Below are 27,659 nucleotides of genomic sequence, written 5' to 3'. Positions count from 1 at the left end.
TCCCCAGTTCAAGACCGAACTAAAATGGCTCAGCTCAGCTCCTCTTTCTTTATACAGGTCACTTCTAAAGCATGACCACTTTGGCCTGAAGTATCATCTATTTACATATAAACAAAAGGCTTTCAAAATCCTTTTCATCTCTGTCCCAAACCAGACTGATCGAAGTCCAGCCCGGTTTACTGCCCCTCTAAAAAATAAAATCAAGGACAGAGTCTCCTTGAGCCAAGGAACAGTTTATAGAGAAAAAAAAGGACTAGCTTTGTGAGAATTCTTATTCTACATTGTCCATTATCACTGACTGGGGCATCAATTTACATATAGCTGGTTACAAGTTCAAAGACATAAGAGCGGAAATTAGGCCACTCAGCCCATCAAGTCTGCTCCACTATTCAATCATGGCTGATAAGTTTCTCAACACCATTCTCCCACTTTCTTCCCATAACCCTAGATCCTATTGATACTCAAAAACTTATCCATCTCAGTCTTAAATATATTCAATGACCTGGCCTCCACAGCCTTCTGTGGCAATGAATTCCATAGATTCGCCATTCGCTAGCTGAAGAAGAATTTCCTGATCTCCTTTCTAAAAGATCTTCCCTTTACTCTGAGGCTGTTACCTCAGGTCCTAGTCTCTCCTACCAATTAAAACATCTTCCCAACATCTACACTGTCCAGGCCATTCAGTATTCTGTATGTTTCAATTAGATCTTCCCCCGTCCTTCTAAACTCCATCAGATATAGACCCAGAGTCCTCAAACATTCATCATCTGTTAAGCTTTTCATTTCTGGGACCATTCTTGTGAACCTCCTCTGAACACACTGCAAGGCCAGTTCATCCTTCCTGAGATATGGGGCCTAAAACTGCACATAACATGCCAAATATGGTCTCGCCAGAGCCCAATAGAGCCTCAGGAGTACATCCTGCTTTTATACTCATGCTCTGTTAATAGAATTCTGTTTATTTTCTGCCATGTATATACTTTGGTGCAATGAGTCTCTGTTGCAGTATGATTCTATGAGAGATTCTATGGCTGGATTTTATAAATTCATACAGCAAGCTCAGAGATTCACAAATTATGTTTATCAGATCTGTAAAGAGGTTAAAAGGCCTTGCAAAATATCTATATCCATTAAAACTAGATTTTACAAATTACCATATTAACTATCAATATGATGAATAGGGAACCCGTGGTGATTGAATTTCTAATAAGCATTCCTATAGCTAAAACTTGTAAAGTCTACTTTAAAATTATAGAATAGTTAATAATCTCTTCTTCAGATCCATACCAAAATCACCATGACATTAACAGAGGCATTCATGAGAAAGTACAGGATCAAGGAGGCAATGTTGAACTTGGACAAGAATACTTGTTAGACCTTAGCTGGAATATCATCTAAACACCTGGATGGTTAACGTACAGACTTGTATATACAAATGATTCAGTCTGATCTGTGTATGTAAAGAAACGCAATGTGTATATATATTATATATATATGAATGGCATCACCAACTGTACAGATACCAAAATATTTTTATGAATAAAATACATTTTTTGAAATAAAAAAATTGTGTCAGTTGCGGACACCACATTAATCGGAAAGATGTGAGAGCATTGGTTTCAAGAATGAGAAACTTTAGTTTTGAGAATCGATTGAAGTTGGGGTAGTTCTCCTCAGAGAGAGAAGGCGGCTGGGAGGAGATCTGAGTGAGTTTTTCAAAAACATGAACAGGCCAGATAGTAGAGAGGGAGAGTCTGCTTCTGCTTGTAAATGAAACAACAATGAGGGGCATTGATTTAAAATGATGTGCAAACGAAGCAAGGGTGATGAGAGATGAAACTTTTTCACACAATGAACAGGTAGGATAGGAAATACGCTCCCTGGAAATGTGGTAGAGGCAAGTTCAGTCGAGGCATTCAAAGCAGGATCAATATTTATTTAGTCAGAAATGGTGTAGAGAAAAGGCAGAAGATTGGCAAAAAAGATATAAAGAGCTGAACTGCCTTATGCACTGTACCAGTTCTGTGATTCTATGAGATAACTTTTTAAGATGAAATCAGCAGCAGGTGAATAACTTTCACAGCCTTCCCAAAGTCGGCACCTTGGACACATGCAAGAACATGATTTATCGTTCCTCTATAAAGGAGGTGATTTCAACTTCAGCTCCACATGCTGGTGTGGCAAAATAATAATCTCCACTAAATTTCGCAAGCTTCCTGGTACAACCTTTTTTTTTGGTAAGACTAAGATTTTTCTATGAAAGCATTTTCATCCAATCCAATATTCCAGAAAATTCCTGCTGTTAAATTTCACTGACCATTTTATATAAATATCACTGGTCCTAGAATTTCAGAGGTAATCAAAGGCTTTTGGAAGTAGATGGAAATCTGGGATTCAAAACACATTAGCCAAGATCCAAAATGAATGGGAAAGCAGGCTCAAGAGGCCAAATGGCACTCTTGCTCCAAATTGATATGGAGGCTAGTGTTGAAAGGCTAGCTATACACAAACCTATTATACCATAGCAGCCACTGAGCTGGAATCATACATCTTTAGGCTGCTTATAGTTACTAAAATAGCCCTTGGCTTTCCCAGGAGAGCAGATTTATTTGTTTATCCATTTTGTAAGTTTGCTTTTGAAATATAATTGAATTTTAGTGGCATAATGCCAGGACTTAAAAAGCGTTCCATTTGCCAAGTTTGTGTGGAAAGAAACCCATCTAATAACAAGTGGAAGACAACAGCCTAGTGATATTATTGCTGGACTGTTAACCCAGAGACCTAGCTAATGTTCTGGGGACCTAAGCTCAAAAACCCACCATGACAGGTGGTGGAATTTGAATTCAATAATAATTTGGAAATAAGAGTCTAATGATGACCATGAAACCATTGTCAATTGTCAGGAATAAAAGAAAACACATGGTTCACTTATCCCTTTTGGGGAAGGAAATCTACCATCCTTACTTGAGCTGGACTACATATGTCTCCAGACCCACAGCAATGTGGTTGACTCTTAACTGCCAATTAGGAATAAATGCTGGCTGAGATAGTTGGGCCCACAACCCACAAATGAATAAAACAAACAGAAAAAAAGCCCATAAAATGCTTTTATTTTGATATTAACATGGCAATGTGTACCAGAGAAGGGAGGTGAATAAGAGAGGCAGCTGCAAAGTAGGCAGGCTTGGTGAAGCTAGAGAGAACACTCCTGCCTCTCCTAACTCCACATATTAGCTTCCAATCATTTAATTTGGGACAACTAGGCCACATGAGAAACCAAGAAAACTGGAGGCAGCAGGTCTGACACAGTATCCTCTCTGATTCAGACGGACTTTGGAAATAGTACGATCTTTAGACATGTAATAGACCATCATTAATTGTGACAGCTGTGATGTGTTACAGATCATTCAAGAAATCGCAGTTCCTATCATAACATGCATATTACATACACATATTGCAGTCTAGAGCTATGATAATAGAGATTAGAAATTCTTCCTTATTTCCAAAGGTTGACCAGCTATCTCCCCAGTTGCCATTGGTTTGCTGAACAGACTTTCAGATTAATTATCAAACTGTTTAAATGGTTGTATTTATGAACGTATGTTTCTTGGCCCCACAAGTCCTAAGGTGGGACTTCAGCATAGAACTTCTAGCTCAGGAGGAGGGACACTGCCCAGGATGCCACAAGACCTTACCATTGGCATGTAAAATAGGTCTAACATCTGTTAATGCCAGCTTCAAGCATGCTTACCTATCAACAAAGCTAATATGGACTGCAGAGATTTCCGATGTCCTTGGAACAAGGATATAGCTCCTCAAGTGGAATGGTTTTGTGCCTGCTTGTTTAGAAATCAGTCAAAAGATTAAAAAGAGGAATAGAAAGAAAGAAATGTTTCACATAACACAATGCACCTCCTCAGAAAAAAAATGCAGAAATATAAAAAAAAATTCAAACTTTAAAAATAATCAACACAGAACATCAAGCACAACATTGCACAAAGTACACACCGAGCAATGACAGTCGCTTTGCATCGAAAGCATCAAAAGAGTGGTCCCTTGATAAATGACATTACAGTGCAATTGTTACTATGTGATTTGAGTGTCTGTTTTCATTTTTAAAGTGTTAGGACAAGAAATCAATGCAACATTTTAGTTGGAACATGTCAGCAATAGTCCAAAGCTATTGGTGAGGAAAGCCTTACCAATGAAACATTGGTTAAATTCAGACTCTTTAAAAAGCTCAGAGCATCTACATCAATATTTGAAATACATTTGCACCATTCCAGCTGCATGCATTCTTACAGGCAGTTTCATCTTATCAAGTTGGTCTTGAGCAGCAGTTTGACATAGATATGGTTTTGCTCAGGGTTGCTACTTTTGTTGACTGCATCTCCTTATTATAGGACAGATTTCATGGCAATAGAGTAACAGAAGTCACGTTGCTGTTCAAAAGCTGCAAATAGGCTACTTGGACACCAGGGAATTTGCTGGTGTTGCTGTTTAAAATAAAAAAGGCCAGCATTTACCTGCAGTGTTTGTGGAGTGATCGATTATCGTTCAGAAATATTTATAAAAGGGACAATTGAAAAACACTCTTTATGCCGCTTAGTTGTTCTGCCCTCTACAATTAGGTCTCCTAGCTTAGCAGATGCAGAATAGGCAGACTTCTCTCCCTTCAAGGAGATTAGTGAAGTAGATTTAAAAACAAAATGGTGATCTGGTACTTAATATTGTCACAATTACAGACATTAGCTTTTTAATTCCAGATTTACTTATTTGAATTTAAATTTTCCATTGTCAAAATTAGAATTTAAAAATGGACTTCAGATCATTAGTCAAGGTCTCCAAAGTATTCACACTGTAACATGACAACTGTAGAAGTGTTTATTAATATTAACCAAATTACTTAAGTCACATGCAAGGCGCAAGTCTAAGTGAGGCAGAGGGACAAAGACCCCTTTAAGTACAAATACATCAGTTGCATCACATATTAGCTTGACCATGAAAGAAAAGATCAAGTATCAGGCTCTATTTCCAAAGGAGTCCAACTGAACAGTAAGGAAGTTAAGCAAAACCAGCACTGACCATTTCTTAGCCCAGAGAGTGTGCAGTTCTGGTTGCAAAACTGTAACCAGAGGTATCAACAAGGGGAAGCATGTAATAATTTACAGGATGTTGACAGCTGCATGTGGGTATATCTCTCAGGAAGGGATTGGAAGGCTGGATCTTCTCTCTTGGTAAAGGAAAATTGACTTAAGAAAGCCTGTTTAAAATTATGAACGGGCTTGATCAAATGGATACAAAAAAATGCTTCCTACCGAGGGGAAGATTATACTTCTTACTATGACAGCTGAAAAATGTGCTGCTGGAAAAGCACAGCAGGTCAGGCAGCATCAAGGAGCAGGAGAATTGACGTTTCGGGCATAAGCCCTTATTCAGGAACGAGGAAGGTGTGCCAAGCAGGCTAAGCTTGGCACACCTTCCTCATTCTGGATTAGTGGTGCTGGAAGAGCACAGCAGTTCAGGCAGCATCCAACGAGCAGCGAAATCGGCGTTTTGGGCAAAAGCCCTTCATCAGCCCGAAATGTCATTTTCGCTGCTCGTTGGATGCTGCCTGAAATGCTGTGCTCGTCCAGCACCACTAATCCAGTATTTGGTTTCTAGCATCTGCAGTTATTGTTTTGGACACCTTCCTCATTCCTGAAGAAGGGCTTATGCCCAAAACATCAATTCTCCTGCTCCTTGCATGCTGCCTGACCTGCTGTGCTTTTCCAGCAACACATTTTTCAGCTCTGATCTCCAGCATCTGCAGTCCTCACTTTCTCCTTCTTACTATGACATACTGCCTCATATTTATCTGCACTGTATGTCATCTGCCAATTCCACAAGTTCGTAACATCCTCCTTTGTGTTGACTACTATGGCCCCAATTTTCATTTGCAAACTTTTAAGTTGCTATTTGAGATTTCAAAGTCCAAATTTCATGAATGGAAATTGTGAAAAACAGTAGTCCCACCAATGATCCATGTTGAGTATTTCATCTCAGCTTCTGCCAATCTATAAGCTGCACTTAATTTCCACTCTCTGCTTTCTGTCTTAAAGCCACCAAGCACTCAATTCTGCCACTAGTCCCCAATTCCACATTGCCTGATCTTTGGTATTAGAATGCCGTACAGTACCTTATCAAAGACCTTTTGAAAATCCAGGTATATCATGTATACTTTTATGTTAAAAAACTGTTGTCTGCTCTCTTGGCTAACTCTTCAAAAGATTTAGTAAGCTGGGAAAAGGAATAAGTTTTTGACATCATGTTAACTTCATTATTTTATTACTAATTTCCAGATGCTCCTCAATTCTGTCCTCTCATAAGAACTCCATTATTTTTCACATTGTTGATTTAAGCTGACTCAGATCTAAATGTCCCTCGGTATGTCCTATTCAGATTCTGATATATAGAAATGAAATTAGCTATTCACCAGTCCTCTGACAGTGCATTTGTTCACAACAAATTATTAAATGACTAGCAATGCTCCTGATAAATGTTCTTAAGACTTGGTTAAAATATATATGGATGCAATGCATTAAGATTAAGTGTTTTATCCTTTTTGTTAATTTATCCATAGGATCTAGCCACCCCACTGGTTGATCTAGCATTTACTGCCCATCCTTAGCTGCTCGAGAAGGTGGTTGTGAGCTGCATTTCTGAACCGATACAGTCTGTGTAGTGTAGGTAGACCCACAAAGCCTTTAGGGAAGGAGTTGTGGGATTTTGACCCAGCAACACGGAAAGAATAGCAATGTACTTCCTAATTAAGATGAGTAACTTGGATGGAAATTTGCAGATAGTAAGGATGCTATCTAAGGATTATTGGTGAATTTCTCTAGTGCATGTTGTGTACAGTATATACACTGCTGCTACTCAGTGTCAGTGGTGGAGGGAGTGGATGTTTGTGGATGTGGTGTCATTCAAATGGGTTGCTTGTCCTGGGTGGTGACAAGCACGTTGAGTGTTGTTGGAGCTGTATCAATCTAGGCAAATGGGGAGTATTGCATTCACACTCCTGACTTGTACCTTGTAAATCATGGACAGCCTGTGCTCAGTCAGGACTTAGAGTCATAAAGATGTACAGCATGAAAACAGACCTTTCGGTCCAATTCATCAATGCTGACCAGATATTCTAGATTAATTTAATCCTATTTGCCAGCATTTGACCCATATGCCTCTAAACCCTTCCTATTCATATACCCATCCAGATGCATGAAAATGTTGCGATTGTACCAGCCTCCACCACTTCCTCTGGTAGCTTATTCCATACATGTACCACCCTCTGCATGAAAAAGTTGCCCCTTAGGTCCCTTTTATATCTTTCCCTCTCACCCTACACCTATGCCCTCTAGTTCTGTTGAATTATTCGAATCTTGATTCCTAGCATCTGAACTCAGTACCTATTGTATTTGTATGGCTCATCCAATTCAGTTCCTATACCTGAAATAAAATGTAATATTTGGTTTTAAGAATTTTGAAAGCTTACAATGGAGTATAGTTTCTGATTGGAGTATATTTGCAAATTGCATCTTAGCATTCAAAGTGGGCCTTTTTGTTGTGCTTTCCTTTTCGTTAGCTGCTGGCCAGCTGACTTTCAGCACTCAGTGATAGGGTCTATACCTGCAACACAGGGGTGACTGGGGGATAGTTCTTCCACTGTAATGTTCACAGTAATGGGCTTCTTGGAAACTGCTAGGATGCTATTTCTTTTAATCCAAATAGTTCATTGCTGAGAAGCAGATCAATTCTGTCCAGAAACAGAGTGGGGGTAGATTCCATGGTCACTGGTCCCATCACAGGTTACTCTCCAGATACGTGTGAAAAAAAAAAAGAGAATGTGTATGCACCCTCTTTTAATCCTTTTTACCAGCACCTGGGCTTGTTTCCCCAACCCCAGAATCTGGCTGGCTCTATTGTCTAAGTATAACTAAAGGTTTACTAATCATACCATGGCAAAATGTGATCACCCTTCCTTCAGATACAAAATACTACGGACTCTCAGGGATATGTTTAAGCTCACATTTTAAACTCCACCTATGGGTGAAGCAGCATTAATTCATAGAGGTTTGTTCAAGTAGCCTTTTGTATTAAATGCTAAGATCCACTGGACAAAGGAAACTGCTCAAGCCTTTCAAATTTCCAGTATGTCTGGTCAGGTTGTTTCCTCAAGGTACAGAGGTTTTGCTGGTATATCTCTTTTACAAACTGGTATGAGTAACTACAGCTGTTTCCCTGTTTGGAGCTGTGGTGGGCTTATATTTTTTAAAGAAATCTTTCATGGGATCTGGGAGTTGGTGGTTAGGGCATAATTTATTGTCCATCCCTAATTGTTCAAGAGTCAACCACATTGCAATTGGTCTGTAGTCACATGCAGGGTAGACCAGGTAAGGATGGACAGCTGATTTCCTTCCCTACTAGTGAACCAAATGGGTTTTTCTATCAGCAATGTTTCATAGCCATCCTTCGGCAGTTACTTGTAGATTTTGTTTTAAAATAAAGAATTCTCCTCACTGCCATGACAGGATTTGAACCTGGGTCCCCAGAATATGACCTGGGTCATTAGATTATTAGTCTAGCCCTAATATTGTCCCCTCCACCTGGTTCTATCAGAATATGACCAGGCAGGATGGGCTCTATCAGGAGGTCAGTGCAGTAAGCTAGCCCTGTCTCAGTGAAACTAAAGACAAAAAGACTGCAGATGCTTGAATACAAGGTAGACACGGAGGAGGCTGGATGAACACAGCAAGCCAGGCAGCATCAGGAGGTGGAGAAGTCAACTTGTGTTCACCTATCCCCACCTTACCACCCTGATCCCTTCCCCACCACTTTATTTGCAGCTCCCCTTACACCCACCCCCATGTCCTGCAGAAGGGTTACACACAAATTGTTGACTTCTCCATCTCCTGATGCTGCTTGGCTTGCTGTGTTTTTCCAGCCTCCTGCTCATCAGGGAAATTGGCTGGTATCAAATCAGGATTGGTCGGGGAGATCTACAGGGACCATTAACATGTTATGAAAGGAAATAACTAGTCTATTAAGACCAAAGCCACCTAGATGTAATTTAACGATTTGTATCCGAGTTGGAGTTTTGGATATGAACTACAAAATGTAGAAAATGCAAGTACCACCACCAATGTTTGAAAGGGGCTAATTTTAGCATTTTAGACAACTTGTAATATAAAGATGTGTATATACAAACTTGTTTGTAACATTTAAAAAGCACACTTAATACACCCATTAGAATATTAGAAAAAGTATTCAGCAAGCTGAATGCTAATGAGCCATTTACAGGAAAAAGCAAATTGTTGGCAGAATTCAAGACTGGAGAACGTGCCCAATATCCACAAGATGGGAGGAGAGTAACTGGGGAGGGAAGTGAATGTGAGATAGAGGGACAAATCAGGACAGTTTGACCACAGGTTGTAGATTCAAATGTGTTAGGATTAGCTATCCCAATGGGCAGCTTGTGTGAGAGATTTGTTACAAGACTTATTATGAATTGGGAACTTTTAAACTACATGTTAGAAGGAGACATACAATGAGGCAAGGCTGTTGCTGTTAGTGGGAGCGTAGTGAAGAGGGTAGTTACCATGCTTTAATGTATAAATATCATAAATGAAAAATGCTACTTTTGATGAAGGAGAATTGGAGTGTGAAATATATATTTTAAAGTTTACTTCTAAAAATTATAAGAGGTCAAATGAAAGGCACAAGATTCTAAAATTTGGAAAGCAAATGGATGGGAAATGATAAAAGCAAAAGGAGTGAAGAAATCTTTGTGGACCAATAAGAAGTCACATTTTTATTAAAATTGGAGAAACAATACTAGGCAGTATGTAATATTAACACTGTTAACATGCTGACCTTGAGAACTGATAAATAAACAAATACTGACAAAGAGAAAATTATCAGAATTTGTAAAATTAAGAGATAGAGATTGCACCTCCATCTAAATGGAATAGGTGGTGAACATAGTGAAGTCAGAGCTGGAGAATATCCCTGAATAAGATTCTGTTTGTGTAGATCTTGATTGGTCGTGTTCTGCCATTTCCTTACAATAATGCCAAGAAGAATATTATGGATATATTAGAACAGAATGAGAAAATGCATAGTATAGAGTTTCCAATAAATAAGATTAATAAAATCTATGATTTATTGGTCAGGAAGAAATGCAATATTGGTTATAAATTCCAATTTGTCCAATAATAGTAAGGTCCCAAAATCACAACAACCTTTTATAAATTTGTGAGCAGGAAAGAGATATCATAAAAAGAAATCTAGATATAAAAATATACAAATACTGTTTTGTAATGACAAGAAAAGGTCCAGCTAGGAAAATCTCAGGAGAACCCGATCAAATTAATTGCCCTCATGACATTCAAGAATTGGAAGAGCTCTTTAAATAAGATGGTCAGCAACAATAAGGCGATGCTGGTAAACTTTCAAAAGCCATGAAAGAAGCAAACAATAAAAAGGCCTCATGAGATCGGGATGGGAGCATTCGACACAGCAGATTCACCGCCGATGAATAGCCACTGCCCTTTGACCACCGAGGACGCTTAGCCACCGCCCATTGGCCACTGAAGACAATTCGCCACTGCAAATAAGTCGTATATATTTTGAATATTGGTGATAGCGTTTACCTGTTTTAATAACCATTTATTTTTGTTAATAGAATTTTTAAAAATTTTACAACGTTTAAAATGTTAGAGAACAAGTAAACACTATCACCAATATTCAAAATATACGACTTATTTGCGGTGGCGAATTGTCTTCAGTGGCCAATAGGCGGTGGCTAAGCGTCCTCGGTGGTCAAAGGGCAGTGGCTATTCATCGGCGGTGAATCTGCTGTGTCGAATGCTCCCATCCCGATCTCATGAGGCCTTTTTATTGTTTGCTTCTTTCATGGCTTTTGAAAGTTTACCAGCATCGCCTTATTGTTGCTGACCATCTTATTTAAAGAGCTCTTCCAATTCTTGAATTTCAAGAGGGCAATTAGTTTGATCGGTTTCTCCTGAGCACCACACTCTACCATAAGAACGGGGTACGATGCTCAACTCATCGACCGCCAGTTCCGACGTGCCACAGCAAGGAACCGTAATGACCTTCCGCCACCTCCAAAAAGACCCCATCACCAGGGATTTATTTCCCTCCCCACCCCTTTCCGCCTTCCGCAAAGACCGTTCCCTCCGTGACTACCTGGTCAGGTCCACACCCCCTACGACCCACCCTCCCATTCTGGCACTTTCCCCTGCCACCGCAGGAACTGTAAAACCTGTGCCCACACCTCCTCCCTCACCTCTATCCAAGGCCCTAAAGGAGCCTTCCACATCCATCAATGTTTCACCTGCACATCCACTAATATCATTTATTGTATCCGTTGCTCCCGATGTGGTCTCCTCTACATTGGGGAGACTGGGCGCCTCCTAGCAGAGCGCTTTAGGGAACATCTCCGAGACACCCGCACCAATCAACCAAACCGCCCCGTGGCCCAACATTTCAACTCCCCCTCCCACTCTGCTGAGGACATGGAGGTCCTGGGCCTCCTTCACCGCCGCTCCCTCACCACCAGACGCCTGGAGGAAGAACGCCTCATCTTCCGCCTCAGAACACTTCAACCCCAGGGCATCAATATGGACTTCAATAGCTTCCTCATTTCCCCTTCCCCCACCTCATCTTAGTTTCAAACTTCCAGCTCAGTAACTATCTCCTTGACTTGTCCGGACTTGTCCGACCTGCCTATCTTCTTTTCCACCTATCCACTCCACCCTCTCCTCCTTGACCTATCACCTTCATCTCCTCCCCCACTCACCCATTGTACTCTATGCTACTTTCTCCCCACCCCTACCCTCCTCTAGCTTATCTCTCCACGCTTCAGGCTCATTGCCTTTATTCCTGATGAAGGGCTTTTGCCCGAAACGTCGATTTTGCTGCTCGTTGGATGCTGCCTGAACTGCTGTGCTCTTCCAGCACCACTAATCCAGTTTTTACCTCCTCAGGAGACAGACATGTGCTGCAACTGACAGGGTACCCTTCGTTGTTCAGTATTTCCCAGGAGCTGAAAAATTATGCCATGTTCTTCGTGACCTACAACACATTATCAATGAGGATGAGCACCTCACCAAGAACTTCCCCACACCTCCACTACTTGCCTTTAAACAACCGCCAAACCTCAAACAGATCGTTGTTCGTAGCAACCTGCCAGGCTCTCAGGACAACTCCATACAACCCTGTCACGGTAGACACTGCAAGGCGTGCCAGAGTGTGGACATAGATACCACCATTAGGTGTGGGGATACTTCCCACCTTGTACATGACAGGTACTCATGTGACTCAGCCAACGTTGTCTATCTTATACGTTGCAGGCAAGGATGCCCGGAGGCATGGTACATTGGGGAAACCGAGCAAAGGCTACGACAACGGATGAATGGGCACCGCACAACAATCAACAGACAGGAGGGTTCCCTCCCAGTTGGGGAACACTTCAGTGGTCCAGGACATTCAGTCTCGGACCTTCAGGTGACAATCCTCCAAGGTAGACTTCGGGACAGGCAGCAGAGAAAAGTGGCCGAGCAGAGGCTGATAGCTAAGATCGGTACCCATAGGGAGGGCCTCAACTGGGACCTTGGGTTCATGTCGCATTACAGGTGACCACCATTGACTAGACACACACATGCACACAGACACCCACACACACCCCCTCACAGACTTAAGACACTCTGCACTCACTACACACACATACTTTCTCACACTCACAACCCCCAACCCCCAACCCCCCCCCACACACACACAGACAAAGACCCACATGCACACATATTTTGTGGGGTAAATTTGTACTTGCAGGGTTAAATTGTACTTTGCTCAAAGACTGCCTGCATTCATGGAGAACGGAGCTCAAAAACTGCATGAATTTATATAAAACTCCGTTATCTCACTTTTTAGATTAGAATCAATCTAAACATTATGGCATAGACAGAGAACACAGAGGGCCAACACCTTCAACATATTGTCTAGAGAGTGCAACTTTAAAAAAAAAGGTTTTGTGATTTACACATGAAAGAAGTGAAACTATCACTATATTCTAACAGATGAAAGGCTTAACAGACAATCAATTTTTCAATGTATAATTTCAGTCACATCACACTGTAAATTTTTGCTATAAATTCTGTGTGTTAGGATTGAGCCCTCCACAATCACCTGATGAAGGAGGGTTGCTCCAAAAGCTAGTGTGCTTCCAATTAAACCTATTGGACTATAACCTGCTATTTTCATGACAGGAGCTTTTTTTTAAGCTTGTTTTTTTTTCCCCATTTACCCTCAAGTCTTCAAAATGGAAACAGAAATTAGTAAACGTGGAAATAAGAAGTTTTACCATGATGGTTTTAGATATGTTTTTGATAAACTATCCAAGAGTGATTCAAGTATTAAGTTTTGACGAGGTGAACAAAGGGACCGATGTAATGGACGGATCCCCACCAAGAGTGGCACTGTGATAAAAACAATTAGATTAGATTACAGTGTGGAAACAGGCCTTTGGCCCAACATGTCCACACCGCCCCGCCGAAGCGCAACCCACCCATACCCCTACATCTACCCCTTACCTAACACTACGGGCAATTTAGCATGGCCAGTTCACCTGACCTGCACATCTTTGGACTATGGGAGGAAACCCACGCAGACACGGGGAGAACGTGCAAACTCCACACAGTCAGTCACCTGACGCGGGAATTGAACCCGGGTCTCTAGCACTGTGAGGCAGCAATGCTAACCACTGTGCCACCCAAATGAAGATTGTTTGGAATATCTTAGAGGAATAGTGCATAGCTATCAAATGAACTAAAATTTCATTGTTTAATATTAATGTGAGATTTTACTGCCATTATAAAGATTTTTAAAATATATTTCTTTTTCTGCTTAAAGTTTGTAACTCATTTTTATTAAAACCAATAAAATGATATTTATTTTACCTTTTTTTAAAATCAATATGTAGTTGTATAAATAAAGGGGACTGAGAAGTATGAAAGAACAGGTGGGAGGGAAAACAATCACTACATATATATTTCCAGTGGCGAACAGTGTCAGAGGTCAAACGACCCCAGTGGAGAAATGCTGGTGGAGAACTGGCAGTGGCTAATCATCAGTGGCGGATCATCACCAACCCCATGAGATATTGATGGTGAGATTATGGGGAGTTGGGAGGACAGCACAGCAGCTGGCGAGGATAAAATTGCCATCTCTGATTTAAAATGACAGGTGAACTCCAAACCAAGCATTCTAGCTAGATGTTTCAGTAGATGGATAAAATGCTCTGGTACTTGGAAGGCTTTCAAATTGCGTAGAATATTTCCATTAACTATATCTAAGAGGTCTGCAGTTCTTAGAAATCATGATATTTGGAGATTAATAATAATAATGACTTCATTATTACTGCATGTCCTTCATAAGGTTTTGGCTCAAATGTCAAAGTTTGCTAATGTGTCAGGATATTACAAAAAATGTGATTATTTTCCAAAACAACTTGGGAGGAGTGAAGAAAGCCAAAGAACAAATTGTGATCTCTTTAGTCAGTCTGGCAAAGGCATTTAATGTGATGGGACACAAAATGATTCACAGAGGTTGAAGAGATTGGGGTTTTCCTGGATTTTACTAAATATATGGACTAGTTCTGTACTGACATTATTACAAGGATCAAAGGGGAATAGAGGTAAAACTGAACCTATTTGATTCTGTGGAGGGCTAAAGTTGGGCCATTCCTGATCACAGACATGGTTTCATGCTGTTATGGGTACTCTATTAAGTATGTTAGAAGATAAAGGATCTGAGATCATAATGTGTGACAATAGTAGGTCAATTAAATGAAAGGCATTGAATTCTAATGTTCGGAAGGCAAATAGACAGGAAACAATAAAAGCAAAAAAAGGATTGAAGAAATCTTTCAGAAATCCATTAAAAGTCACATTTTTATTAAAATTGGAAAAACAATACCAGGCAGTATGTAATATTAACACTTAAAACACTGACCTTGAAAACAGATAAATAAAGAAACATCAACAAAGAGAAGATCGTCAGAATTTCTGCAGATAATATCACAACCATATAAGGACATGGAACAGATTCTAAATTTTTTAAAATATTTTTGTCATAAGATTGGACTTGAAACTAATCCTAAGAATATGGATAGAGTTTTTTTGTGGCTAGCAAAAATAAAACATATAGTGAGGAGGGAAATTGGAAGATAACTGGTTGAGTTGGAATTTTCAAGTACAGGAGAGCCTGAATTGGTCCTTGGGCAGTGCAAAAGAATGAGTGTACTAAGTTCCAACAATGGATCAATCATTTGAGCTTGACCAAACTCAATCCAACACAGAGGGTAGAAATTTTCAAATCCTTTACATGAAGGTTTTGTTACCATTTAATCCTCAGTGAGGTTTCACGTGGATTTGGATAATGAGATTAAAAGTCTATTATATGTGCCAGCCATGACAATTGATGCATTTTCCTGTAAAAGAATAGAAAGTGAGACTTGGGATAACTAAATTAGAAATACAAGTTTCTGTGGGAATTGTCAAAAAAAATGAGAAGGTATGAGATAATCACAGGATCCTGTCATCAAACCACCTCAGAGTATGGAATAAATGGACCTTGTGATGTACCTAGTGGGGTACTGTACGGACTGGTGCTTGGACTCCAGCTCTTCACAACATACATCGATGATTTTGATGATGGAACTAAATATTAATTTCTTCAATTTCACAGATAACATGAAGCTGGGTGGTAGGGTGAGCTGTGTGGAGGATACAGAGATGCTTCAGTGTGAATTGAACAAGTTAAGAAAGTGAGCAAATACATGGCATATACAATATCATGTGCATGAATGTGAGGTTGTCCACTTTTGTATTAAACACAGGAAGGCAGATTATTATCTGAATGGCAATAGGTTGGGAAACGATGGCTGCAATGAGACCCGAGTGACTGAGGAAGTGCCCCTTTACACCAGTCACTGGACTAAAGGAAGCTGGTGAAGCAGGTAAAGATAGCAAATGGTATGTTGACCTTCATTGTGAGAAGATTCAAGTACAGGAACAGGGATGTCTTGCTTCAACTCTACAGGGCCTTTATGAGACCACACCTCATGTGTGCGCAGTTTTGGTCTCCTTATCTGAGGAAGGATGGTCTGGCTTTGGAAGAAGTGTCACAAAGGTTTACTCGAGACGGAGATGAACACAGGGAGGGACTAGATTGATCAGGACTATGTTCATTGATGTTTAGAAGAATGAGGCATATATGTCACAGAAACCTATGAAATTCTGATAGGGTTAGACAGAGTAGAGGTGGGAAGGTTATTCTTGATAACTGGGAAGTCAAGAACCAGGGATCACAATCTAAGAATAAGGGGTAGGCCTTGTTGGACAGAGATTTATCATCAAGAGAATGGTGAGCTTGTGGAATTCTGTCACAGGAAACCACTGAGGTCAAAATACAGAAGAATTGAAAGGAAGATATATAGTTCTTAGAGCTTAAGGGATCAAAGGAGTGGGGAGAAAGTGGGAACAGAGTATTGAGTTGGATGATCAGCCATGATCTTACTGAATGACAGAACCGGCTCGAAAGGCCAAATGACCTACGGTTGCTCCTATATTCTATGTTCCTATAGTGGTACTAATAGGGCAGATAAAATTATCAGTTTAAGAGATTGAATGTATTAAATGAGCTTGAGGAGAACTCTAAGTTTCTCAAATTGTGATGTTGAAGAGGTCTGAAATTGGTTGAACGATGACTGGATGATGACAGCAAAAGTAAATTAAAAATGGTAAAGATATATAAAGATTCTGATGAGGAGTAGAGAGAGAGGCCAAATTTTATTAATGAGCTGACCCAAGTTTTTAACGTATTAAATTATGCATATGACGGCAGCATCAAATCATTGGAAATATTTCAATATGTTTAAACAATTCACATATAAATCAAGATGCTAAAAACTTCAAACAAATACATTTTATATTAGGTAATCACTTTGCCTGGGAAGTACAGGCTCTGATACATGTATAAGCAATACTGGAGAAACTCAACAGGTTCTGTCAGTATCTGTGGAGAGAGAAATAGACTTAACATTTTGGGTCTGATGTGACTATTTCAGAACCCTGATTCTGGGGTTCTGAAGAGTCATTCCAGACTCAGAACTTTAACACTAGTTCTCTCTTCACAGATGCTGCTAGACCTGCTGAGTTTCTCCAGCATTTTCTTCTGATGTTTCAGATTTCCAACACTGACAGTACTTTTCTTTTACTTGGGGCTATGATGCATCACGTACACAGTTTATGGAGCTAGGAGTGAAGCTCTCCTTCATGTTTTAGGAACTTGTATCTTTGTGAAAAACAGCAGAATCCATTATCACAAGAAAATTGTTCAGCTGCTGATCAGAAAGGCTACACAACATGGATGGAAGGCGTGGTTGAACTATAGAATGATTAACTGGAGACTGTGCAAGTTTAAAGTAATAACTAATGAAGGAAAGTGAAGTGGCAGCAGTCAATGTTAGAATTCAGTTTGAAGACAATGAGTCATCATTGGGAAAAAAAGCTCTGAAAGAGAAAGTGTAAAAATACAAACATTTGGTGTCTCTGATACTCAATAAAACTAAGGGTAATAAATATCAATTATGGGGGAAGGAGAGGATTTGTAATCCACCTTAATGATGTTTTGTCATTAAGAATACAAAGACTTTGACTAATGTTTTCTTTGGAAGATTAAAAGTTTTATTTAATTTGGAGGTAATTTGGACTTCTAACAATGTTTACTTCTACAGATAGTTTTTTTTCTAAAATGGGGCAAATAACCGTGGGTTATAATGGATATTTGGCATCTTTCCTGTCTAGTGGCATCCTATACAGTCTTTCCCCTATTTGTTGATTCATGGATTTGTGGACGGACCACAATAAAATTTGGATATGCACAGTTATAATATTGTGTTTAAATTAGAGATTTTTACTTCATATCAATAGCATTTTCCCTAGGCTGGACTATAAACCTCGTGTGCTTTCCCAGAGAGCTTACACTGTATTAAGAAAGACCAATATTGGACGAGCCATTTTAACTCCCGCACTAAAGACTTAAAAATGATAAAGAATGTTGTTAACTCTGCCTCGTCAAACTTAATTGAATAAAAAAAACAAATTGCATCCATCCTGAATTCTGAACTAGCATAGCCTTCATATGACATCTAAGAATCCAGTTCTTCAACTCAAACAGACTTAATTCAAACTCCTGCTCCAGTAGATTGCCTAAAACTCTTATTGCAGTGAAGGTCCTGAATGCACTACCTGAGATTGCATCTTATAAAATTATAGACATCTGAAGGGAAGAAAAGAAAATTGTGACACCATAGTTGGCTTGGAGATGCAACTGGATGTTTAACCTCAGAGCAAGCAGTTAGATTGCTAATCTTTGCTGTATTCCCCATGTCAAACCACTGAACAATTAGATTCTATCTGCCTGCCCTGACTTAATCATATTGCTAAGACTGACAATTAACAAATCCAGTTGCATTTCTATACCCATCATACTGTTTAATCTGGTGTTCCATCTTCAAGTTCGGTTCATGGCATCCCAGTCCTGATTAGTGCAGGATGCGAAGCTTTGAATTGGAGTCTTTTTAAAGAAAATATTTAAGTTCTGTTTTATCAAACAAATGCAAGAGACTGTGCAAAGCATGAACCTAAGTGATTGTGAACATAACTCATGCACTTTTTTTAACATTTCCGGTTCAGCTGATTCCACGGATATTGCTAACATAAATAAATGGAAAATCCTGGTATCCAAATTAAGGAATAAGTGACTGGAGTGTGCATTTGCAGAATCTGTTCATTTTTTAATGCATAACCATTATAATAGTTTTCACAATGGACTGGTGAAATCTGCTATGGTTTAAATTACTCAATTTTGGATGTTGGTTCAGCTGGAAATTATTCTTTGGGACTGACTTTTCCACTCCCTGGCCCTGACAAGCAGGTATGATGGTGAAGAACTTGTTATTTCCAAGGGTGGATTGCCTGCTGTCTACCCACTTGCTCCTGCCCCCATCATAATTATGAACAGCAGAAGTGGTGATGTCAGTGGATCATTTGAGACTCTCAAAATGGGCAATCAATTCCCATTTCAAGGCCTCATTTTGCCATCACCAATGTGTAACCAACCATGGGAGAGGCTAAATACCAACAGCTCAGACTAGTAACTCTCCCTGTCTGTCCTCATGGTGGTGGTGGGTAGGTAAAGGACAAATCAAAAGGGAAACTTCAAGGCTATATACACTTCCTGGTAGAAACCCTACCCACCACGAACCTACAAAATTCTCCCCCATGCACCAACCCAAATCTTATGGCCCTATTCACCAAATTCAGATTGGTGGAAGCTCTTCAAGCTAGGACTTCCCTTTGCTGAGGGTTAGGAATTCCTCCTACAGTCTGTGAACAGCCAGGGAAGGACAAGGAATCTGATGCCTCCAATTTAAGCTTTTAGATTTTCCTTTTTTGTACTGATAAAATGACATTAAACTGACTTTGCAAATGAAGAAGTTGATTTTTGCCTAACCCTTCAGCATCAGTGAATTGCACATCCATTGACCTGACACTTCCTTCTAAAAATGAAAAGCTGAAACTGAAAGCACATTTAAAGTAACCCAACACTTTCTCAGTACTGTACATGAATTCACCGCAGTGCTTGGTTCAGTCATCCAGAGCTATCTGCTTAAAAATGGAATAAATATCTGATGCAAAATCAACCTACAGATCCTAGCCTGTAAAATCCAGGTCTATCACTGAATCTACACTCCATCCTGTGTCCAGCTTACTAATGATTTTAATTTTCTGGAATCATTTAAGTCATCACCTGATTTTGTACCATGAGCAGAAGTTAAAGATGGCAATAAGTTTGTGAGAGAAGGTTCACTGGACTCCAAGCAGTAATTCTGCTCTCTCTCTCCCCCTCCCCCAAATGGATGCTGTCAGACCTGCTGGTTTTTTTCCCCAGTAGTTTCTGGTTTTCTTTCAAATTTCCAGCATCTGCAGTTCTTTGTTTTATTTTACTCATGTCTTTTGATTGCCCCTCCTATTTTATTGTCACAACTTCTGCTCATAGAATAATGCAGTACAGATGAAGTCCTTTGGATCATCAAGTCAATTATGCCAAAAACATGCAACAATCTACACTAGCTCCACTTTTCAGAACTTGATCCATAGCATTGAATGTTACGTACTTGAAACATTTATTGAAGTACTTTTATAAAAGTTGTGAGGCTACCTGCCTCAACTACCCTCCCACCAGCATATTCCAGACAACCCCAACCTACGAATGAAAACAAAAATTTGCAAATCCCCTCAGTCTCCTGCCTTTCACTTTACAAGTCTGCCTCCATTGTCATTGACAATTTGAACAACCGCTTTCTATTCACACTGTCCGTGTCCCTCATAACCTTAAGGGGTTCTTCTGGCATAGTGGTAGTGTCTCTACCTCTAAACCAGGACACCCAGGCTCCCATTTGCTCCAGAGGCTTATGCACCTCAATCAGTTGCTCCTCTCAGCCTCCTGTGCTCCAAAGAAAACAATCTGAGCTTATTTTCTCAAATGCAACGTCCATAGCAAGTTGAGCAAAACAGACTGCAGAAATCTTTCGTGTAGTTGTACTGTTTTTAACCTGTTGGATTAAAACTGTCTATTTAAGCAGCATAAGCAAATGATCCATTTAAACGGTGGAATATTGCTTCCACAAATAGGACAATTTCGTTACTTATTATTGTCTAATAATGATGGAAGGTCAGTGCTTTGATTTTTCTCAAAAAGTGGTGAGCACACAACAGGAATGCCATCCCAATTTACATGCGAATATAATTTAACACATTCGAATTTTCTGTCGGAAATTTAATTTATCCGTGCACCCTGCGAGTAAGTCCCACTTCTTTGTTTTCAACATCAGGGGCTTCATTATTTTAATTCGTAAGGTCTTTCAATTTTGCAGAGCGTGAATCATGATCACTATCACTTGTAATTAGTCAGTGCCCCCTTCCTCCATACTTCGTAACATTCACGCCTCGCAGATTATTTTAGAACATACGCGTTTGCAATTTAGTTTGAATTTTCTGTTGTAACCCGGTGAACCATTAGAGTAATTCGCTACATTTAAAAAAAAACTTTTGTAATTACCAGACGTTATTCTTTATGAAGTGTTCAGCTCCAATGGATGTAACCAGACGCCCAACAAGCTTCTGTTATATGCTTCTCTTTGCTGCCACCTCCTGTTAAAGACGCATTGTCCTTCCCTGTCAAAGACGACAGTATCGGAAAATTATACAATACCAGCAATGACATGCAGCAAATATATATGAAGTATACAAGCACCTTTAAGAGCTAATATAACACATGAGCCAGATAAATCCTTTAAGCAGCTTCTGAAAAGTGACATGAGTACACAACTGCATCCTGCACGGTAAGCTAGTCTCTCTTTTTTTGCTTCTCTTCATCTCAACATGCTTCCGCTGACTTACTTTGATTTTGTCCTCTCTTATAACAGCAGCTGTCGCTCTCTGAACAGATACACGAAATGATAAACACCTGCAGCTCCGTCCTGGCCAATTCCATCACTGTCACGGCTTTGCTTGCAACCCAGTGACAAGGAAAAGATCACACAAAATCCCGAACATTGAAATGAATGAATGCAATTTACATCATGCAGCATGTCAGCATAGCTACTGCGATGCCAAGACAAAGCACATCAGTGGTACCAACCAGAAAGAACATTCTTTAAAAATGCAGACTACATAACATGAATATTTTATCTACTGCACCTTTTTCTGTATTAAATATGTTAGAGAGGCTGAACTATAATGGAAGCTGAACAATTGAAGGCCATGCTGCAGTAAAAGGAAATAAAGACTTTTTTTTGAAGAATGGGTGGGTTGCTTCTGTGCAAATTCTGCATATCCAGAATCAAAATTTCTTACATGAATTTCAAACACTTTGGTTAAAGTTATACCACCCTGAGTAGCACTTGAAGCAGAAATACGGCACACATTATTATCAGCTTGTCTTTTGTTACAAATGTCCATATAACAAACCCTGTCCTCCCCCAAGGAAATTTTCAGCACTTGCATCTTCATTTAAGCATCTGCTTATTGGGATCACGGAGAATTCCCTTTGTTCCAGACAGTTATCATGAAGTAGGTAGCCCTAAAAGTCACTTGCTTATCTGTTTTCATTTAAACTATCGTAAATTAAAGCTCAGGACAAAAAACCATCACTGAACATATTAGATTGCTTTTAGGCATGCAAACTACCTCCTTTGTAACAGAACAAATCTTAGTTGCTCAGCTTTCACAGCTATACTCCATGCAGCTACTAAACCCTATTGCCTCAGATCCACCTACCAACAATTTACAGTTAACTCCTACCTTTAATCCACATGCTTTTGAGTCTCTCAAAGGACTGACAGCTAGGATCATGTGAAGCATATTCTTATACACCACACTGAGCATCTGATTTGAGCAATAGATTCTTGTATTAACCTGAACTCACATCACATATCGACTGGATTCTAATTTAATTTTCTGTACATCATAAACCACCAGTTTTTTTTCATGTCATCTGCTAACTTAATTCTAAATACATACTCTGAACAGTAATGAATACCCAAGAAATACTGAAGCTACATGTGCATGCTTTTATCATGAAGTTAATCATTTCACAGTAGCAACAAGACACACCTATGTCAATGTTGAACAAAATTATATAAAAATAATTACTGTAAAGTATTTAAAATATTATCTGAAAATTCATCAGCTATAATGAGTCTCACATTTAAAAACAAAATATGTTGTATTCTTTTTCTGATGAATGTCTGTATAAAGGAATGTTAAAATATGCACAGATCTCTGGAGTCCAAATTTAATTAATTGGTCAGAACAATGCTTAGGTGTTATAATGATTTCTTTAAAAGAATACTTCAAATGGTAGGAACTTTATTTATTTACTATTTACAGTAACTTCCTGTTCATAACCTAAATTCACTATGGCATAAAAAAGGTTGAGATATATGTACACTATTTGATAATAGGTACAAGAAACATACAACCTGTTTGTGAAATATCAGCTTCCTACAACTGTACACATAGCCCTTTTTATCTTCTCCTTAAGCTTAATTATTATTTTACTCTCACGAAATCACATGCCATTCGGACTCTACTTAAAAGGCTTTATTCAAATTTATTTAACAAGCAACAGAAATGCAACAGACCTTACAGAGTGAACAGTGATTTTGAGATAGTTTATGTAATAGCTAAAGGGTTAGAAGCATACTGACTTCCCTTTTCTCAAGATAGAGTTCATTACTAGAAGGCAATACTGTTCATCCATGTTGGCTTCCTACCTTCCGATTAGGAGGTCTCTTGCTTATCAGAGCTCTCAGTATAAAAGGTGCCTCCAGTTATACTTCACATGACACCTCAGCCATACAGGTATTTTATTTCCTCCTTTCCAAACAGTCACCATGCATCCAGTGCTAACAGCTGGCAGAACCATGCAGGCAGGATCTCAGCAGCATCTAACTAATGGCCCCCAGGCCAATGAAAACTTTTACATGCTGCTAGCTGTTTGAATTCTCTTCACTGCAGGACTTTCATTTACAGTGACAGGCTGCTACCAGACGCTACTAAAGTGGACCTATCAGAGTCTTTGTATGCAAAACTCAATTCCTCGCCATTAGAAGCAATCCAACATAATAACATCTTCTCCAGTCTTTGTGTTAAGTGGACAGTTTCATTCTGAGCCTTAATAAGACTGTTGTTGAGGCCATTTACAGCATTTAACCCTTTGAGTAACAAAATGCTTCCATGGCATTCCAAATATCCTTGCTTCACTTTCATATGTCCACATTCAATCACTTTCTAGTAATCAGTTTGAAGGACGTGACTGGAAAAATGAACACATTTCATGCAAGAATGGAACATGGCAGCATAAAAAAATTTGAACAAACTATTCTCACAAATAATTGGGAATAAAATTCTAACATTGCTATTTTTCTCAATGGGAATGTACATTCAATCTTCACATGTTATTTAATTATATCCTGATCTTTAAACTCTGCAAAATCCTTTAAACTGAGATCTTCCAATATCTCATTGTTCTGTTTTTTTTTTACATGGTAAAAAATTGACCAGAATACATTAACAAAGTCAGCTTTCCTGGTTTAACTTTATTCTTGAATTTGAACTATGTTTTTATATGAGTGAAATTTTTAAGGAATTTATTTTGGTGAGTGGCTTTATCACAATTTGACACCATAATTTGGCTGTGATTTGGAGTCACTTTTTAAAATCTAATTATATTTTCCTTGCCTTGTAAACATGCTTTTATATGTAAAAGATATTGAATATAATTAAATCCCATGAACCAGACTTAGAGGGGACAATGTTGTGCTTTTAACCCTCTTCTAATTTTACATCGTATTATTGCCCTTTTTTGACTTTTCACATCAATTGCTACCTTTTCCCTCAGTCAGAAATCATTTTAATAATCTAGACTTCTTCTGATGCCATACTGTAGGACTCCAGCAGAAAGTGAATACAAAAATTAAATGTCTAAATATGCTTGGCTATTTAAATTAAGAATTAAATCAATGGATGTATTACTTTGGAGCAAGTAATCCAATTTGTATTTCAGTTTGTTCGTTCACATGACCTCTTAGTTCACTTTATTTCAGAACCTTTCCTCCAATCCAGTGTACAGTAATTCACTGTAGGCAGGAACAAAAACAAACCCATTTCACTTGGTCAGAAGCATTACATTTTGCTGCCTTTAATCTAGAACTGGGAAACTCAAAAAAAAAACCCTCAGGATTCAGTGCCTCGTTTCCAGTGATTTCAAGTCCTTTGTAAAACTAAAGTTTGTTCAAAATTAATGAAAGACAAGTGTTCAGTTTTAAAAGGTTAGCCAACTTTAGAAATAAAAAGTGCTGTGGCAGTTTCACCCAACAACTATTAACAGTAAAGAAAAATTTTAGATTAGTCATGATCTAATTCCAATAATCCTAAATCAGGCTATGTGTTATTTTTTGAAAGTCTTTTTTTTGCCTCTTTTGATATGGTGTGACATATCTCAGAGCCTTTTTAAATATATTCAAAATGCACATTTTTACAGCACACAATAAAGAGTGTAGAGTTGCATATAGTGCTTGATTGCAAGTTGTTTTTACGTGATCTGTTAAACTTTCATCTCCGGAATATCATACATCAGTTTCCCTCCATCATCAAAACACACATCCACACTCTCATCAATTTGTGATTGGACTTTCCCTATACTCTCATTGCTACTACTAATTATCGATTACAAGTCATCCTGAGTTGTGCACCCCTTTTCATCAGACTCATTAAAGCCTGCATTTTCATACACATAAATTTCAGGAGAATTGGCATATTGTAACAAATCAACTTTAAGATATTTACCTCCACATTCAAATTTTTACCATCCCTTGATCCTCTCTAATTTCAAGATCTTCTTTAGCACTCTATTTATGTCCTCTAACACCTATATAGATTTGCATAGATTACTTACAGTGTGGAAACAGGCCCTTCGGCCAAACAAGTCCACACTGACCCGCCGGAGCACAACCCACCCAGACCCATTCCCCTACATTTATCCCTTCACCTAACACTACAGGCAATTTAGCATGGCTAATTCTCCTAACCTGCACATTTTTGGACTGTGGGAGGAAACTGGAGCAAACCCACACAGACACAGGGAGAATGTGCAAACTCTGCACAGTCAGTCGCCTGAGGCAGGAATTGAACCCGGGTCTCTGACGCTGCAAGGCAGCAGTGCTAACCACTGTGCCACCGTGTTTTTTGTTTCCTTCAATCACCGTACTCCCACCCTCAGTAACTCCTTTCTTTAGAATTAAATCTTTGCTTTATTCCCTTATAAATTCTCTGCTAGATATCCACTACCTATAACACTTCATTGTAAAGCAAAATACATCTCGTTGTACATAGTAAGTACCATAAAAAATGTAAATTGGTATATCTCAATACAATAAAAAATGTCAATAATACTTTGAAAGTAAGCATCCCAATGCAATGCACCCTTTCAAAAGTACCATCTCCGAAACCAAAATTGGATTACATCCTTATTCAAAAACTTCAGTAGAGTAAATTATGATCAATATAAATGCTTTTCAAATCAGGGTCTATGACCATAGAAGACCCATGAAATTCTAAGCTGTCAGAGTTGTTAATGAACTAGCTCTTTATTTCAATTGTACTTTGTCAACATATTTTCTTCAAGTTTTTCTTCTTAAAATAGACTGGAATTGACAGTAAATGGACAGTCAGTTTTACCACATTCCCAATTTTCTATTCTATTAACATTTAATTGCACCCTCTACTCACTTTCAAAAGTTGAAAATAATGGTGCACAGACACATGCTAACATTTGGAGGAGGTACTCTGAAACAAAAACATTAACCTCGTGCTTTTTTTCCTTCATTCACAGGAATGGATTTCTCCGAGTAGGCCAGCATTGATTGTCTATTCCTAGTAGCTCATGAGAAGATTGTGATGAGCTGACTTCTTGAAACCCTGCAGAAATGTAGTGTAGGGACACCTCCAATTTTAGTGGGGAGAGTGTTCGAAGATATTGACCGAATGACAGTGAAGGAAAGGTGTTCCATTTCTGGATGGTATGTGGCTTGGAGGATAAGCAGTAGGTAGTGATATTCTAATATATCTGCTGACCTTGCCTTTCTAAATGGTGGAGATCACAGGTTTGGGAGGTGCAATCAAAGCAATACTGGTGGATTGCTTCAACATAGAGAAGCATTCCAAGGTGCATCATTGAAAAATAATTTCAAAAAGAACATGTGGAAAAGTATGAAAATTCCTAATTAGGATGCTTGTTGCAGTCTGCTGGCAATGGATAGTTCTCAGACAGTTAGCAATTCATTAAATTAAGAAAATTATTAACAATGGGCAAAGGTAAAATTTCTTTCAGCTTTCATTAAAAATAATGCATTATGTTTCTGTTGGTATTCTGAGTGAATAAGCTTCAAAAAGGATGTCAGGCTGGTACAGTACCTTTTTGAATCTTCTACCTAATTACAGTACATTGTTAAATATAAAGATAGAATACAATAAGGAAAGAAATCCAATCTGAGACATGCATTCATATTTTAAATCTAGCTAAATGTATTAAAATCTCATCCAGTGATACAATTAGAGAATATTATCCCAACCTCAGCATGCTATTATTAGATTGAAGCTTAAAGAAAAATAATAGGAAAGATTATAAGTGAAATATGATAGTATCATCTAAGAACATCTTTCAGAAGCATGAATCAATGTCAAGCTAAAAGCATATGGAATGCTTGCACTTCACCTCTTCCTATCTAAACAGTCATACAGTGCTAATGCTAAATTGGCTTTCATACATAAAGTTACCCCACAAAGTTACTTCTCAATTTTATACTGTCCGAAAAACAAATTATGGCAAAATAAATTCAGAGAGTATGAACCTAATACAAGATCGGTCACTGTTTATAATTAAAGATTTGTTTGTGAGAAGGCAAATAGATCTGA

General features: G+C 38.8%; 1 protein-coding gene across 8 annotated transcripts in view; it reads right to left on the bottom strand.

Annotated features, from left to right (window-relative positions):
• Positions 1 to 23,639, bottom strand: part of LOC140488060 (bifunctional heparan sulfate N-deacetylase/N-sulfotransferase 4-like) — a 905,491-nt gene extending 881,852 nt beyond the window's left edge. For 2 of the 8 annotated variants that reach the window (XM_072588796.1, XM_072588130.1), the window contains exon 1: positions 21,241 to 21,351. The gene's annotated coding sequence lies outside the window, so the exon portion shown is untranslated. Of the gene's footprint in view, positions 1 to 3,751; positions 3,840 to 21,240; positions 21,357 to 21,435; positions 21,481 to 23,458 lie in introns of those variants that run through there. The other 6 variants (XM_072587776.1, XM_072587868.1, XM_072587960.1 and 3 more) reach the window with 6 other exon arrangements.
• Between the last annotated feature and the right edge of the window lie 4,020 nt (positions 23,640 to 27,659).

The sequence above is a fragment of the Chiloscyllium punctatum genome, chromosome 1 (assembly GCF_047496795.1).
Source record: "Chiloscyllium punctatum isolate Juve2018m chromosome 1, sChiPun1.3, whole genome shotgun sequence".
Lineage (NCBI taxonomy): Eukaryota > Metazoa > Chordata > Chondrichthyes > Orectolobiformes > Hemiscylliidae > Chiloscyllium > Chiloscyllium punctatum.
This window is presented reverse-complemented; position numbering and strand designations above follow the sequence as displayed.